Below are 19,253 nucleotides of genomic sequence, written 5' to 3'. Positions count from 1 at the left end.
TTCTAAGGCTTCCATTGGCTCTCAGAAGGCGCCAGAAAGTGGAATGACGTGTCTCCTGTCTCTGGGCGAAGAACAGCAGGAGATTTTGTGAGTGGTCGGGCTGGGAACAGTGACAATGGAGATGCGCATTCATGAGAATTCTCAATTTTTTTCTTTCAGCCTTTGAATGAATACAACGTCACCCGATTGGAATATTATCGCTATTTTACGAGAAAAATAGCATAAACATTTATTTTAAACAGCGTTTGACATGCTTCGAAGTACGGTAATGGAATATTTTGAATTTTTTTGTCACGAAATGCGCTCGCGCGTCACCCTTCGGATAGAGACCTGAACGCACGAACAAAACGGAGCTATTTGAATATAACTATGGATTATTTGGAACCAAAACAACATTTGTTGTTGAAGTAGAAGTCCTGGGAGTGCATTCTGACAAAGAACAGCAAAGGTAATCCAATTTTTCTTGTAGTAATTCTGAGTTTAGTGAGCGCCAAACTTGGTGGGTGTCAAATTAGCTAGCCTGTGATGGCCGAGCTATCTACTCAGAATATTGCAAAATGTGCTTTCGAGGAAAAGCTATTTTAAAATCTGACACTGCGATTGCATAAAGGAGTTCTGTATCTATAATTCTTAAAATAATTGTTATGTATTTTGTGAACGTTAATCGTGAGTAATTTAGTCAATTCACCGGAAGTTTGCGGTGGGTATGCTAGTTCTGAACATCACATGCTAATGTAAAAAGCTGGTTTTTGATATAAATATGAACTTGATTGAACAAAACATGCATGTATTGTATAACATAATGTCCTAGGAGTGTCATCTGATGAAGATCATCAAAGGTTAGTGCTGCATTTAGCTGTGGTTTTGGTTTTTGTGACATATATGCTTGCTTTGAAAATGGCTGTGTGATTATTTTTGGCAGGGTACTCTCCTGACATAATCTAATGTTTTGCTTTCGCTGTAAAGCCTTTTTGAAATCGGACAATGTGGTTAGATTAACGAGAGTCTTGTCTTTAAAATGGTGTAAAATAGTCATATGTTTGAGAAATTGAAGTTATAGCATTTTTGAGGTATTTGTATTTCGCGCCACGCGCAAGCGTCCCACCTAGCCCAGGGAAGTTAAGGGACTGCAACTCTCAGACTTGACCATAACAAGACACATAGAAGACATTGACGAGGACATCGATAAGCAATTCATTACTGATATATCTGTGGCGCCGTGTTTTAGTATTACGCTTGACGAAAGCCCTGATCTAAGTGACATTTCCCAATTATGTGTTTGGGTCCACTTCCCTCAAATTGAGTTGTTCAGAGAGGAACTTTTATGTTTACTGCCCCTTCAGGGACCAACACGAGGAGAGGATATTCTGAAAGTCCTTGTTACATTTTTTGCTGATGATAATATTGACTGGTCAAATCTGGCATCTGTGTGCACTGATGGCGCCCCAAACATGCGAGGGAAGGAGAAGGGACTCATAGGCTTGATAAGAAAGAGAGGATATTCCCGAATTTGCTATGTTTCATTGTATCATTCATCAGGAAGCACTTGTGGCTAAACTCAAAGACTGTGACTTACAGAATGTGATGCAGCAAGTCGTGCGCGTGTTGAACATTAATATTGCGAGGACACTGAATCACCGGCAGTTCCGCGAGTTGCTGTAGGAGCACCAGACAGAATACTGCGACTTGATATTTAACAATGAGGTGAGATGGCAGTCTCGTGGCAAAGTTTTGGAAAGATTTCTCTCTCTCCTCCCTCAACCCATGAATTTGTTGTAAGCAAGGGGCAAGAGGAGCCAGAGCTGGAGGATCCACAGTGGATATTAAAGCTGGCTTTTTTAACTGTCATCACCTGCCACCTGAACACGGTGAATCTCCAGCTCCAAAGGAAAGCTAAAACGCTGAGGGGAAATACTGCATGTGGTCACAGCATTTAAAAAGATATCACCACATTGTTCATACCTGACAGACAGTTTGTTCATTTCCTAAAACTCAGAGCAGTCACCACATCCAACCCAGACATACTGCAACATTTTAACTATGATGCATTTCTGTGTGTGTTGGAAGAGTTAAAGTTGGAGTTTGAGTCATAGATTCAAGGATATCAAAATCAAATCAAATTTCTAATGTTTAGCATATGTTATTGCGAGTGTAGCCAAATGCTTGTGCTTCTAGTTCTGACAGTGCAGTAATATCTAACAAGTAATCTAACAATTCCACAACTACTGTACCTAATACACACAAATCTAAGTAAAGGGATGAAATAAGAATATATACATATAAATATATGGATGAGCGATGACCGAGCGGCTTAGGCAAGATGCAATAGATGGTATAAAAATACAGTATATACAGTTGAAGTCGGAAGTTTACATACACTTAGGTTGGAGTCATTAAAACTCGTTTTTCAACCACTCCACAAATTTCTTGTTAACAAACTATAGTTTTGGCAAGTCGGTTAGGACATATACTTTGTGCATGACACAATACATTTTTTCCAACAATTGTTTACAGACAGATTATTTCACTGATAAGTCACTCTATCACAATTCCAGTGGGTCAGAAGTTGACTGTACCTACATTTTGGAAAATTCCAGAAAATGATGTCATGGCTTTAGAAGCTTCTGATAGGCTAATTGACATCATTTGAGTCAATTGGAGGTGTACCTGTGGATGTATTTCAAGGCCTACCTTCAAACTCAGTGCCTCTTTGCTTGACATCATGGGAAAATCAAAAGAAATCAGCCAAGACCTCAGAAAGAAATTGTAGACCACAAGTCTGGGTCATCCTTGGGAGCAATTTCCAAATGCCTGAAGGTACCACGTTCATCTGTACAAATAATAGTATGCAAGTATAAACACCATGGGACCACACAGCCATCATACCGCTCAGGAAGGAGACGCGTTCTGTCTCCTAGAGATGAATGTACTTTGGTGCGAAAAGTGCAAATCAATCCCAGAACAACAGCAATGGACCTTGTGAAGATGCTGGAGGAAAAGGGTACAAAAGTATCTATATCCACAGTAAAACGAGTCCTATATCGACATAACCTGAAAGGCCGCTCAGCAAGGAAGAAGGCACTGCTCCAAAACCGCCATAAAAAAGCCAGACTACGGTTTGCAACTGCACATGGGGGCAAAGATCATACGTTTTGGAGAAATGTCCTCTGGTTTGATGAAACAAAAATATAACTTTTTGGCCATAATGACCATTGTTATGTTTGGAGGAAAAAGGGGGAGGATTGCAAGCCGAAGAACACCATCCCATCCGTGAAGCACAGGGGTGGTAGCATCATGTTGTGGGGGTGCTTCAGAAAATAGATGGCATCACGAGGGAGGAAAATTATGTGGATATAATGAAGCAACATCTCAAGACATCAGTCAGGAAGTTAAAGCTTCGTCGCAAATGGGTTTTCCAAATCGACAATGACACCAAGCATACTTCCAAAGTTGTGGCAAAATGGCTTAAGGACAACAAAGTCAAGGTATTGGAGTGGCCATCACAAAGCCCTGACCTCAATCCTATAGAACATTTATGGGCCGAACTGAAAAAGTGTGTGTGAGCAAGGAGACCTACAAACCTGAGTCAGTTACACCAGCTCTGTCAGGAGGAATGGGCCAAAATTCACCCAACGTATAGTGGGAAGCTTGTGGAAGACTACCCGAAACGTTTGACCCAAGTTAAACAATTTAAAGGCAATACTACCAAATACTCATTGAGTGTATGTAAACGTCTTACCCACTGGGAATGTGATGAAAGAAATGAAAGCTGAAATATATCATTCTCTCTACTATTATTCTGACATTTCACATTCTTAAAATGAAGTGGTGATCCTAACTGACCTAAGACAGGGAATTTTTACCAGGATTAAATGTCAGGAATTGTGAAAAACTGATTTTAAATGTATTTCGCTGAGGTGTATGTAAACTTCCGACTTCAACTGTACATATGGGATGAGTAAATGTAAGATATGTAAACATTATTAAAGTGACTAGTGATCAATTTGTAAAAATGGCCAATGATTTCAAGTCTGTGTGTAGGCAGCAGCCTCTCTGTGTTAGTGATGGCTGTTTAACAGTCTGATGGCCTTGAGATAGCTTCTATTTTTCAGTCTCTCAGTCCCAGCTTTGATGCACCTGTACTGACCTCGCCTTCTGGACCCTCTGGAGAGCCCTGCTGTTGTGGGCGGTGCAGTTTCCGTACCAGGCGGTGATACATCCCGACAGGATGCTGTCAATTGTGCATCTGTAAAAGTTTGTAAGGCTTTTAGGTGACAAGCCAAATTTCTTCAGCCTCCTGAGGTTGAAGAGGCGGTGTTGTTTCCTACCTTCACCACCTGGGTGTTGCCCGTCAGGAAGTCCAGGACTCATTTGCACAGGGCAGGGTTGAGACCCAGAGCCTCAAGCTTAATGATGACCTTGGAGGGTACTATGGTGTTGTATGTTGAGCTGTAGTCAATTAATAGCATTCTTACATAGGTATTCCTCTTGTCCAGATGGTATAGTGTGCAGTGTGCAGTGTGATTGCATTGTCTGTGGACCTATTGGGGCAGTATGCAAATTGAAGTGGGTCTTGGGTGGCAGGTAAGTTGGAGGTGATATGATCCTTGACTAGTCTCTCAAAGCATTTCATGATGACAGAAGTGAGTGCTACAGGGCGATAGTAATTTAGTTCAGTTACCTTTGCCTTCTTGGGTACAGGAACAATGGTGGCCATCTTGTAGCATGTGGGGACAGCAGACTGGGATAGGGAGAGATTGAATATGTCCGTAAACACACCAGCCAGCTGGTCTGCGCATGCTCTGAGGACGTGGCTAGGGATGTCGTCTGGGCCGGCATCCTTGCAAGGGTTAACATGTTACATTTCTTACTCACGTCGGCCACAGAGAAGGAGAAGGAGAGCCCGCAGTCCTTGGTAGCGGGCCCCGTCGGTGGCACTGTATTATCCTCAAAACGGGGAAAGAAGGTGTTTAGTTTGTCTGGAAGCAAGACGTCGGTGTCCGTGATGTGGCTGTCTTTCTTTTTGTAGTCCGTGATTTCCTGCAGACCCTGCCACATACGTTGTGTGTCTGAGCCTTTGAATTGCGACTCCACTTTGTCCCTATACCGACATTTTGCTTGTTTGATTGCCTTGCGGAGGGAATAACTACACTGTTTGTATTCATCCATATTCCCAGTCATCTTTCCATGGTTAAATGCGGTGGTTCGCGCTTTTCTGGTTAGGGTAGGTTTTAATAGTCACAGTGGGTACAACATCTCCAATGCAATTCCTTATAAACTCACTCACAGAATCAGCGTATAAATCGATATTATGGAGTACAAGGAGTTTTTCAACTTCATTGAGAACCTTTCATGTGCCAGTGTCATCTCTGACCCCAGCCATCACGGCCTTCTGTCCTGGCCGTGCTGGAATAGAAAGTGAGATAGTAGAGCTGCAGGCAAATGACACATTGCAAGGTAAAAGATCAGGTGTTACCCATTTCTGGAGCCTTTTATCAGACACAAAGTGTCCACTTCTGAAGTAGTGTGTGCAAAAGGTGACATCACGCCTCAGCCAGCTCATCAGGCTCCCATGCCTCAGCAGGCTTGGCAGGCTCCCATCGCACGTCATACTTCAGCCGGGTCGTCAGGCTCCCATGCCTCAGCCGGCTTGTCGGGCCCCCACGCCTCAGCCGGCTCGTCGGGCCCCCACTCCTCAGCCGGCTCATTGGGCTTCCATGCCTCGGCCGGCTCCCATGCTTCGACCGGTCCGTCAGGCTCGCCCAGGTGAGACACCGGTTGGCGCCCCTAGAGAGGGGGTACTGTCACGCCTGCTCCTGCTCCTGCTCCCCCTCCCCTCTCTGGCGCTCGAGGGCGCTAGACTGTCCATCATTATGCACACCTGTCACCATCATTACGCGCATCAGCGCTTCATTGGACTCACCTGGACTCCTTCCCTTCTTTTGATTGCCCCCTCTATATCTGTTTGTTCCTCAGTTTGATCCCCGTGTCAGCATTAATGTTGTTTTGTTTCCCCTGTCCAGATGCTGTTCATATGTTGTTTCATGTCCATTATTTATTAAATGTTCACTCCCTGTACTTGCTTCTCATCTCCTAGCGTCTGTCCTTCTACCAATCAACCACAAACAATTTACAAACAAAACCATCACCCGTAGAAAGGAGTACAATAGTCAGTCAGTCCCTTAAGGGGTAGGTGGTACAAATTCACCCCAGCTACAGGCAGCCCCAGCCGGGCAGACAAACGCTGATACACCCCTGGCTGGATTTTACCCAGGCTCATGGGTAGGCCTGTGCTGACAGGCAGCACCGTGGGAACCATATTGCTGCTCTGTGTCACCAGTTCATCAGGGACATTTAGGGATCCAAGGTGGCTCATCTATCACCAACGTTAGATTACATTTACCATCCCATTTCTTCTGCCAAGTACACTTCGCCAGGAGCTGCTCTTGTCTGTTGTTGTTCGGTATCATGTCATTTTGTATTTTTTTGTGGACCCCAGGAAGAGTAGTTGCTGCTTCAGAGACAGCTAATGGAGAACCTAATAAAATACTAAATACTAATAAAACACAACTTGATACATTTTGGGCCATTTGCATTTTACCCCAGGTAATATATGGATGTTCAACAGAGGAAGCATGGAAAACAAAAAGGTAATACTGTGGGCCTTGGCTAAACGTAGTACACTACATAGGGAATACTATTCCAGACGCAGACCAAAATTAACCTCAGAAGAACCTGAGGATCTGGAGTCTGGTAGTTTCGTTTTGGGCTTCAGCAGTAGCACTGGCAGACTGAGGAGCAGACCAGGGACCTCAGAGGTGGGAAATACCCCTAAAGATCTTCCAAAAACAGCCTTTCCTCCCATTTCATAAATCTTTTGATCTTTCAAAGCGAAAGGCAGCTTTGATTCATCTGCCTGTACTGTACCTGCTTTAGTATGTCCCTCGTGTTGCCGACTACGTCTCTTTTCTCAAATTAGATTCAGAAGAACCTCTGCTTTATTCACAGTGGGATCGACTTCAATGCCTCGCTATCTCTTCCCGTGGCAGAAAGTACAGAGAGAGAGAGGAGAGAGAGAATGAGAGAGAGAGAATGAGAGAGAGAGAGAGAGAGAGAGAAGGAGAGAGAGAGGAGAGAGAGAGAGAGGAAGAGAGGGGAGAAGAGAGGTGATGGAGAGAAAGAGCCTTCAATACTGCCAATGGCTGGACTGTCAGAAAGGCCTTCCCTGGATGTTCATCTTATTTCCGTCACACTGGTAGCCTACTATTCCCCTGAGTGCCTGGGTGTTTGATGGGATTTCCTGAATGAAATGTATATTTTATTACATCATCGTAAAGGGCTTTCATCATGACATAAGTATAATATGTTTCTATATCACACAAAGTTTGGGGGTTACAATATCACTCAATCAATTTGTTGCAGATTGGTTTCATTGTACTGTACATTGTACATTCATTGTACTGTACATCCATCTCCCAAATGGGAGAATATATCTGTGTTGGAGGTCTGTGCTGAGACCTCAAGAGATGCATCACAAACGGCACCCTATTCCACATATAGTGCACTACTTTTGACCAGTGCCCTTTATAGGGAATAGGGTGCCATTTGGGACATAACCAAGGTGTTGGTGATTGGAGATTATGGAGTGGAACCCTGAGGGGACATTTTGCATTTGTCTGCTGAAGGAGGTGAAGGAGGGATGGGGGTGAAGGAGGTATGGAGGTGATGGAGGTCATGGAGGTGAAGGAGGGGATGGAGGGCTCCATCTTTTCTCTCCTCACCTGATCAAATGGCCCTCGTCAGTCTGACAGCTCCTTGATTACTGCTCTTGATTCAAGCCTTTTGGGGAAAATTAATGTGAGGGAGAGAGAGAGAGGGGGATGAGAGAGGAAAAAGAGGGATGAGAGCGAGAGGAGCGACAGAGTGGAAGGGTGGAGGGGACATGACACCTCTGTTGAATAATTAATAGCAGACCGCGAGCCACAGGGAAGAGATGTCCTCTCACAAAACACTCCACCTTTCTGACGTCCCTCCCTTCCTTCATATAGCCCTCTCTTGCTCTCCTTCCTTCTCTCCTTCCGCCGGTGGAGAGAAGTGTGGTGAGGAGGAGAGGGGGTCAGAGTTCAGCCTGGGCGGTGTTTCTCAGGGGGACGAAAAGGACAGACACTCCTCAGAGAGAGAACAAGACGAGACACTATAACTCACTTAGCCACCTGCCACCTCAAAAAAACTCTCCATCCCTCCTCTTCCCTCATCTCCTCTCATCTCCCCCTCCTCCTCTCAGGTGAAATTGATTAGGCAGGTCCTTAGTCACCGGCCCTTCAGCAACTAGTCAGTCTGCCAGCAGCTCACCATTAATCTACAGTCACTGCTGTAATTTGCCACTCACTCACCTCACCTTCCATGTGATTCAAAGTTGCACTGCAGCAGATGCTCAGTCCGGCTGTTTTTACTTCGCTCTCTCTGGGGAACAGGAGTGTGTCATCACATCATCAACATTGTTGTCATCATCATGATCATCATCCTCATCTTTGTCGTCATCGTCATTCCAGGATATGCTCTTGTTTGGCATGTCAGTGTGCCATATCTGGACCTGGTTCACCATCCTGGTCACTGACTGTTGCTTTTTTTGAAGACCAGCTCTAAAAATGTCTCCTGTTTTTTTAAATCTCATTCATGTGATACAGATCGTTGTTGCTTGACACTGATTGTTGCCCTGAGCTAGCTTTTGTAGAGACAATAAGCTCCCAAACAGGCAGCAGAAAAGTAAAGCCAACCAGTGCCAATGTTACATATTCATAGCTGGCATTCAAATAAGAGAAGATGGCTGAGAAACCTAACAATACAGCTGGTTACATTGACCTTGTCTTTGGAGTTGTTGAATGAGAACTCTGTGGTCGATTTATTAATTCTGTATCTGATTGTGGAAGAGACTGGAAGTCGTTGGCTGCAGCGGGCTGCTGGTTGGTTCCATGTAGCAGCATACACACACATGATCTGCTCTCACACACACACACACACACACACACACACACACACACACACACACACACACACACACACACACACACACACACACACACACACACACACACACACACACACACACACACACACACACACACCCCCCCGATCTGCTCACACACATGATCTGCTGACACACACACACACAATCTGCTCACACGCACATGCAGGCACGCACAGCCTCCATCCATCTGTTGCCGCTTGTGAAAGAGAGCGATTGAAAACACATTTCTGTAATTTGGCATGTTCTTTCAAATGGAAATAATCTGCAGTCCTGTTTTTCTTTCCAAAGGGAGGCACCCACCTCTATCGTCGGGCGGCTTTCAAGGTAAGATTAAGAGTTTTTTATTGCTCAGGTTTAGCTATTTTCCTGAGGTAATTTTTCTTCCCCTCTCAACTTGATTTTGAAATGTTCGGGGCACAATGCATTTATAAACCTCACTTCTGTCTGCTTAAGGCAACATTCATCATGCAACGCAGGGAGGGAGGGAGGGAATTTGCAAAACACTTTTCTGTCAGCCCTCCAGAACAACAGGATTACAATAGGGTAGAACAAGGCCCTAATCAAACAATAAATAATACATTCCGTCAACTCCTCCCCTCCCTACATCCATTTAGTAGTCCTTCCCTCCTCCTCCTCTATAGATATAGAGGACGGTGTGATCCAACCTCTACTGTGTGTGTATGAGTGTGTGTGTGTGTGTGTGCGTGCGTGCGTGGGAGCGAGTGAGTGAGAGACTGGATTTACATTTAGTTACTAGCCAACCACACCTCAGTGACTCAAGAAAGGACAATGTCATGTCATGCATATTACAGTGTGGACATGACATCGCATTTGCTGACCCATAGCATTGACAAATTGCAGAGGTCAAGTTTTCCCTGAAGAGAACAACATGTTAACAGTGTAACAGTTTCCAGCAGTCTCTCCTCAATCAATCAATTAAATGTATTTATAAAGCCCTTTTTTATATCAGCAGATGTCACAAAGTGCTATACAGAAACCCAGTCTAAAACCTCAATCTTTACTGAGGACATGGATGTCTTTTCTTTAAATGCAAGACATTGCATTCCACTATGTGTTCAAGCCTCGTCTGGGACAGGCTGACATTTAGAAGCAAACATGGCCGCTCGTGCTGTTCAACGTAGTACTGTTCAAGTACACACAATGGCAGACCCAAACACACAGATGGCTGAGAGCGAATATTAATGCCTCATATCGTCTAACACAACTCGATCACACACACACACACACTGAACACATCATCACAAAACGCACAGCTCAGACCGTAGGTTCTGGCAGAACCGTCCAAACTAGAGTTGAGTTCTACCGAGGTCTGACTGGCAAAAGAGAGAGAACCCAGACTCCAGCCGGTTCTAATCATGGTGGAACCGATGTGAAACTGACAGAACCGTGTTACTCCTGCTCTGTTCTGTTTCTCCTCTCATAGTTGAGATGCGATGTCCACATCAGAAGATTGTAAATCCTCTTCTGTGTGTGTGGCACTCCGGACACTCTTTGGGGAAATGTAGGTAGTTAACCACCCTACTGTGACCGTGCTATCCTGGCAGGTTAGTGCGTTGTCTGAAGCCCTCCTCCTCTTCTAAAGTGTGGACAGGGGGACTGGCAGTGTCGGGGGGATATCCACTGAACATGATCATTTGGATAGCCACGCTAGCTTCACCCTCATGAGGGTCCTAGCAAGCTACCAATCATGCTAGGTACACTGCTAGGTATCAACAGCCAATCCAATAGGGTCCGGAAGCTATAGTATGCTTCGATTGGTCAACTTAGGTCCCGCCCTGTTCATATCCCCCCGCCCACTTCATTTCCTTCCATTGAAAATGAATGGGCTACCATTGTTTCATCACCCTATGGGCCCTGGTCAAAAGTAGTGCACTATAGGAGACTGGGTGCCATTTGGGACATAGCCCTCGCTGTTATCCTGGCGGCTAGTCAGCCACGCGAAACGGCCAACACAGCAGAATTCTCCCTCACGTCTCTTCACATCATTTAGCCTGTAGCGCTGTCCGTCGGCTATCTGGGTTTTACAGCAAAAGCACTATTTTCTCATGTTCTCTCTGAGGCTGAAGTGTGCGTGCGTGCGAATGTTCAGTGTGAGACTAAAGATGACAGACGGAGTCTCTTACGTAGTACTGCTCTGTCGTCCCAGCATGCTCGCTGAGAGCAGGTCACCCTGGCTGTGAGAGAGTGTGTTTAGCACAGACAGCCCAGTGTGTGAATGTGTGTGTGTGTTTATTTGAGTCTGCAGGGCTCACGCCCATCGCTGTCCTGTGGTGAGCACAGACAGGCCAACACTCCCTCTCATCACTCTCCTCTGCTGAGTGTGGGCGCTGTGTGTGTGAGGGCAGAGAGGGAAAAGGAGAGCAGAGAGGGCAAAAGAGAGGGAGCGAAGGAGAGGGAGAGAGATAGAGGGATAGAGAGAGGAATAGAGAGAGGAGATAGAGAGAGGGAGCGAGAGACGTTAGAGCTAGCTGGTGGCATCTGAGTTTCTCGATTATTTCACCGCCACCCCACACGGACATAGGAAAGAAGTGACACACCAGGCAACGGCATAATACTGTGTAACAGTAACACAGTGGGTGGGAGCATTCTGGCATAGGTTAGCACCTAGCTAGGGCTCCAGTCACTAGCGGGGCTCCAGTCAGTGCCCCTGTGACAACAATTTTGGTCCGCCTTGTGGCCCCCCCTAAATGTGGAGTATGAAATCATCTTTACATAACTAATTTTTGCTATCGTCCTTTTTTTACATCCGTTATTAGACAATGGCAACGATGATGATTATGAACATGGTCTTTTGCTTGCTAATGCCTGCAATGCAGTGAAGAAAACGATATGACAACAATAACGTCTAATGTAACTGGCCCCTCTAACAGTACAACAGGCCCCAGCTTGGCCCCCCCCAGTTGAAAGGGTCTAGAACCGCCACTGGTTCCAGTCCTCGCCCACCATAGACCTCTTACAGGGCAGTGCTTGGAAGGAGGTCGCTTTCTTTAAGGTGTACTTAAATAAAAGATGACGTTGTAGTGCAGCATGGCACGAGAACAGGCTCTACTATTTCCTTTTCTATGCCAGAGAAAACGGAATCAGTTTTTGTTGTAGCCCTTTGCACTCGTACCCGCATACGGGTTGAAAATGGCAGATTTATGCAGAAGTTGCCCCCATCCCTCCAGCTAATTGGGCACATTTTTTGTTGACTGAATGTTGTACATTAAGAGGACTATGTATTTTGACAGATGAGACGTTGAGGATTATAATAAATACCGCTTTGATGTCATACAAGCTAGCCAAACACCTGTGAGTCCAAATCTGCAATTCACAGGATGTACATGGCGTCAGACCCTGGGTTGTTCAGAACAGAATGAGCCTGTTTGTTTATTGTGAAGAAAATGTGCAGCACCCGAATGCACTCATGAAGGCCTATTCCCATGAGTGTGAAGGGTTAATGGTTATTACATTCCACATGCCTGTTTTGACCTATGACTAAAAATACAGATAAAGTTTGAGATTGCTTTGACAACTGAAATGATGCTTTGTGTTAATTTAGGTATGCTTTTTCAGAACCACTGCTTTTTATAAAGCAACACATTTCCCCTGACATTATTCACTACTCTGTATTTATAGAAATTGACATATTGTGGAAATGAATTCCCTTGACTAAATATTTTAATAGTATTGATGTCACAGTATTTATATATAACCCGAGAGTTTTCTCTTGGGTCATGCATGATATATCTGTAATGTAATGTAATGCATGATATGTGTAATACATGATTGCATTCTTTGATAAGGATTGCATTACAGCCTGAATAAACAATATTAACAATATCTATTATTATGGGTGTTTTCATCTGTTGAATCGAAAATATCCAAGTGACATTAAGTCAAAAATGACTGAGGACTGAAGAAAATATGCTCCACATGACAAGAATCTTGTATATTTTGGCCAGAGGTGGACAATAGTAGCACACCTGAGCCAGCACCAGTCTCTCCCAATTAACCATTCTGACACACACAGGCATTATAACCTCAGTACCATCTGAACCAACGAGGATCCGATTATTCTCCGCTTTTTGTTCTCTTTTCCATCATGGTTTTCATTTCCTGAAACTGCAAAGAAAAAAAGTCTGGATGAGACCATGGAACATCACATGTTTTTGGTTTACACAGGAAATCAGATGCAGTTGTGGGGAGGGCACAGATTTAGGAAAAATAGGTACTTTAATAATTTTTATGGGTAGTAGGAGTTTACTGCCTTTCTATATATTGATACTCTGGCCAGTGGTGTTGAGGATAAATCATACTGCTATCAGGCTATCAGGATGGAGGGAAGAGGAGAGAAGGGATAGAGGCAAAGCCAGACTGCATAAGAACAGGCAAGGTAGGTTGCACAGTTAAGATAACGTTGGTCAAGTTTCATATTATCCTCAAATATTGACAAGAATGGGGACAAAAATAGGTCATCGTGATTTCCAGTATGATCACGCTGCTCGGCCCCCCCTCCTCATCTTCCATTGGCTCATTTCATTTAAGAAACACGACCAGGCTGTTTTGAAGGTACGTCCTCGTTACCTTCCTTATTAGAGACTAATTAAGCATCAGACAGAGACCATCTGTTTAGCACTACACCATGTGTGTGTGTGTGTGTATGTGCATGTGTGTGTGTGTATGTGCATGTGTGTGCTTTGGGGGGAGGTGAACTAGGCCATAACAGCAGTGGTAAATGTTAGCGGCTTGAGGGGGTTTTCCTCAATGCTTTTTACAACCAAATATTGAGTCACTCTCCTCATGGTGTGTTGACCGCCAATGGAACGGAATAACAGGCATCAGTTTGAACCTCGGGTTTTAAAATAAACAGCAGTGGTCGGTTGGACCTTAGGATCTAAAGTTGGGATCACGTTTTTGTTTCCTTGGCTCTGGGCTGTGTGAGAGAGAGGGGAGGGAGAAAGAGACAGGAAGAGCGAGAGGAGGATGAAGAATGATCTGGGCTGAGTCACTCTCTCCATGGTAACATAGCTCTGTGATTTAGTTTCTCCCTGTGCGTCCCAAATTGTGCACCTGACTCCCTCTCCCTTCCTGAAAACACACCAAGAAATCTGTATTGTCAAGTGAATTTACTTTGTTTACACTGGTGAAATGATCAAGTTGTTCCTCCTCCTCTATGACCGACTGGCATATCTTAGAAGAAAAACACATCTGTCCAACTCAGAGATCATTCAACCTCTCCCCAGCCATCCATTAACATTAAGGTCTGTTTGTTGTTGTTAATAAAAAGAAATACATGTATCGTCCCACACACAGGATAGGTACAGTGGAATGTGTTGTTTTTCAGGGTCAGCCATAGTAGTATGCCTCGGGAGCAAATTTGGGTTAGGTGCCTTGCTCAAGGGCACTTCAATAGAGTTTTCAATTTGTTGGCACGGGTATTACAACCAGCAACCTTTCGGTTACTGGTCTAACGCGCTAACCGCTAGGCTGGAAGCAGGGTCTGTAATGATGCCAGGTGGCAGGCAGTGGGAGGGCAAAAGCTCTTGACTCAGGTCCAACTACTGAATTTACATCTCTGTGTGGCACAATACACACACACAAATGATTAGATGGAGATCTCAGTACTGTCTTTCGTTGTGCCTGTGATGTACGTTGACTGACCTGTAGTCACAACGTATGCCTGCTAATTAGCCTAAAACCTTAGCCTAAGACCTACAAAACAAAATGGTGGAGGCTGAACTGAAAGACAAGGGTGATGTCCCAACAACAGGGCCCCAGGTCAAAAAGTAGTGCACTACATAGGGAATAGGGTGCCATTTCAAATGCAACCCGAGTGCACTGCTCTGTTAGTCACAAAGGGAACTACAACAGGCAGGAAGGAGGCTAGTCTACAGTCAGTCTCCATCCACTTGGCATAAATCCAGTCAGGCTTTATGTACTCCTCTAGGATAGAGACTACATCTGGGTGAATAAGGACAGCTCTCCAGAAGGACTGACTGAGGACTAAGCTAGTTCCCATAAATCATTTTAGCTTTTCACCTCAACGGTCTTTGATGATGCTTTTCTTCAGCTGTATCCCAAATGGCACCCCTTTCCCTATATAGTGCATTACTTTTTACCAGATCCCATGGCACTATATAGGGAATACGGTGCCATTTGAGACACACTTTTCAGTCCCTGGACAGGAAACTCTGGCTCCAAGAAGCGTTTTCTTCCCAACCAGAGAGTGAAGGAATGAGAGAAGGAGACACGAAATGCAGGAGGAGAAAATAAGAAGAGACAGGAGAGAAACATAGCTCTTTTGTGATGCGAGGACGAGCTCTGGAATAATCTCAAACATAAATAGACACTTGAAGAACAAAACCGAAACAGAAGAATACATGCTAAGCCTTATTACGCTTGTCATTGTTCTGAGTTTGTGGTCTTCTATGGATTCTGGAGAGAGGGATGCCATGAAGACAGGGAGGAGAGGCAAGGAGTGTAAGAGAGAGAGAGGGAAGAAAGGGAAGAGGGAGAAGGAGGAGGCACCAGAAGGACAGGAGAGAGGCAAATGCAAAATGCAAATATTGTGAAACAAAAGGTGCTAAACCTAAACTGTGCCACTTCGCACCTTAAGCTTGAATTAACACTTATCGTAAACATTATGTTCCAGTGGAAAGGGCCTAAGCAACGACAGATGGTTGAGAGCATTAGGGAGATACCTTCCAAATCCTATCTACGTCCCAAATGGCACCCTATTCCCAAAACACTGCACTACTTTTGACCAGAGCTCTATGGGCCGCGGTCAAAAGCAGCGGACTATAACGGGAATAGGGTGCCATTTGGAACACAATCCTTGTATGCACAGTCTGACAGAGACATACTTTGAGATAGAGACATACATACTTTGTAGCTTAGCCTACAGTATATACAATCACTGTACAGAGTATCCAGTGCCAAATCCACAGATACAGTATTCTGTATTAGTCCTCAACTGGCTATGCCATCAATAGCAGCCACAGGGAGAACATGGACGGACGTGAAAACATAATCATATGGCACTTCCTTTGGTAACACTTTATTTGGATAATCTGCAGAGCTACAGGCTATGAGTAACATTTCAACTATCTACTAACCCTTATTTTAACCGTAACCGTAGCAAGCAGTACCTATCCGGACTATCCAAATAAAGTGTGAACTGTTCTTAGGACCTTTTCTTCCTTATCTATTTGACCAGGGAATGTAGAAACATTCCCTTTTCACATATAGTACTGTATGTAGACACTGGTATGGTGCTGGAGATAATACATTTAACGTTAAAAAGTGGTGCATTTTGAAAAGCGGATGCAAAGAGTGGAATCATTTGATCAACTTGAGGTAACGATAACGTGCATTGCAGGCAGTTGCTCGGTTTTGTTCCATTCTACTGGTCTGATGTATAATTTACTCCAATTCCCTTACCCTGAGACAGACTCTTACCCTAAGCAGCTTGACATGATGTGAACCTTGATACCAAGACAGACTCCCTGGCTATGATACAAAAAGTCACTCACGCATAAGAGACCTGCATTAAGACGGATTGGATGAGCAACGATGCTACCCGGACCTGGGACTACCTACAGCTCTTTTTTGCCTGTCTCTTTCTGTCTTTCGGCACAATAGTACGGATTATGGATGGTACACAGGTAAACAGAGAAGATATTGAGGGAGGATAGTTGGGAGGAGGAGAGAGGGGTGAAGAGGAAGAGAGAGGGGAGAGAGGTGAAGAGGTAAAGAGAGAGGATAGAGAGAATCTTAGTGAGTGGGTGGTAGAGTGGGAGGTATGGCAAGTCGTATATCAAAGCCCTTAGAAGGTAGACTGGGACAAGCTCAGTAGACTTCACAGACTGGAGATTTGGAGCTGCTACAGTTCATCGAACAATGTGGCAGGCTAGTAGACACAGTAGCACTAACATTGTTGTATTCAGCACTGTGTGTGTGTGTTGGTGTTTGCGCGCGCATGCATGTTTGAAGAGACAGCGAACTGTGCCACTGAATACAACAAATCAAACTGAGGAGACATCGGTTTCTTTTTGGGGACATTTCAAAGACAGAGATGGCGAAAGCATGAACTGAAAGACTTCCTGCCCTCCCAGTGAACACAACAGAACGGTGTTGGATCCACAATGAGCAGAAGCAGAGCCAGCAATACTAACAGGTTGTGGTGCATGTTGTTCTTCTGTGACTGTAACCAACTTCATATAGCCACCAAGAAGAAAGGCACATGGAATCTCACACTTCAGGTTGTCTTGGTTTTTATCTGCTCTCAGGATATCCCTCTCAGACACAATGCACAAAGTGATCGTATAGTTTAAATGCGTTGTGTTTAGAAAAAAACTAAAATACAGTAAAGCATACCTGCAGTAAAATATATCAAACAGTGATGACAGGACGGTCACTGCCACGCGTTCACTGGTTAGGTAGAACACAAGATATCTTTTAGATAGGAGCAACAGTAATGATACATGCCCTCAATGTGAAGTGACATTAATCCATAAATACAGAGCACAAGTACAACCCTTTTCATATACAACTTTTAAGGTAGTAAGAAAATAAACATTCACTTAATATTTCAATAAATCACCTGCTAGCAATAGCTAGCGTGGCATTACAGTGCTTTGACTGACGGTGCAAGTTAGCTCGTCATTAACACGGCTAGCTAAACCAGCAAAAACTTGGTTAACTTGCCGAAATAGGCTTTAAATACATTAACGGCAACATAAATATATACATAGTCACATTTGCAATTGACTTTGGGATATATGAACCAGGTGTGTTATACAGTTTTAAACATTTTTTTTTTTTTTTAAGTCCTGAGGAAGGAGACACAAACCTGTTCTCAGAATATCTCTCTCAGACTGAAGAGCAGGCACACCAACTTTCCAAATAGGGGAGAAGCACTCAAAACCCACAAGCTATTCTTTCAAGGAAAATAATACAAAAATGGTGAGTTTGAAGATCTCTCATATTGCCAACCTTACTAAAATGGAAGCAAATATATTTTTATGAATGTGACAACGTATAATAAAAGGAAACTTTATTTATAATCACACCTTTTTTCTTAAGTGAATGGTTTTGCTCACTACTCTGCCCGCGAACTGCGGTGTTCTTTGATATCTACATTGACTGCAGTGCGGGTGAGGTTGATGGAAACTCAACATTTTCACAACTGCACCAAACGTCATCTATGCACCGGGTCGAGAAATGGTGACATGACAGTTCAGATCTTGACATCCAAAATAGAAACAAGCTTATTATTACATCGTCCATTTTACAAACTGTCACTGTATTAACATTCAGCACCACTGACCCCACTAAACACAGCGGTGGTGTTTGAATAACTGTTATCTTTAAAAACATGGACACGTTACCCGGTAGAGCATTTCAAGTGATAGGGAGAAGCAGCCACAAGAGTACCTGACCTTTAATATCCATTAAAAGCATACATAAAAAAATCCCTTGGCATATTGGGCCCTCACAGGGTAGTGGGTCCGAGTCTGTGTGTGTGTGTCTGCATAAGCAGAGCTCTGGGACTGATAATGACAACAAGGCCATGTGATGACATTCAGAAACATGGTCTAGTCTGGTCTGTATGCTTGCATGGCACTGTGAGTTTGAGTGATGAGACAATCATGATATACACTATATATACAAAAGTATGTGGACACCCCTTCAGATTAGTGGATTCGGCTATTTCAGCCACACCTGTTGCGGACAGGTGTATAAAAGCGAGCACACAGCAATGCAATCTCCATAAACAAACAATGGCAGTAGAATGGCCTTTCCAACAAGTCAGGATGCCACCTTTCCAACAAGTCAGTTCTCTAAATTTCTGCTCTGCTATAGCTGCCCCGATCAGCTGAAAGTGCTGTTATTGTGAAGTGGAAATGTCTAGGAGTGGTAGGCCACACAAGCTCACAGAACGTGACCGTGTAAAAATGTCCTCGGTTGCAACTCTCTCTACAGAGTTCTAAACTCTGGAAGCAACGTCAGCACAAGAACTGTTGTTCAGGAGCTTCATGAAATGGGTTCCCATGGCCGAGCAGCCTCACACAAGCCTAAAATCACCATGCGCAATGCCAAGCATCGGCTGGAGTGGTGTAAAGCTTGCCGCCATTGGACTCTCGAGCAGTGGAAACGCTTTCTCTGGAGTGATGAATCACGCTTCACCATCTGGCAGTCCAACGGGTTTGGCGTTTGCCAG

Source organism: Salmo salar, chromosome 19 (genome assembly GCF_965601325.2).
Source record: "Salmo salar chromosome 19, fSalSal1, whole genome shotgun sequence".
Classification (NCBI taxonomy): domain Eukaryota; kingdom Metazoa; phylum Chordata; class Actinopteri; order Salmoniformes; family Salmonidae; genus Salmo; species Salmo salar.
The sequence above is the reverse complement of the archived record's forward strand: the minus strand, read 5'-3'. Positions refer to the sequence as shown.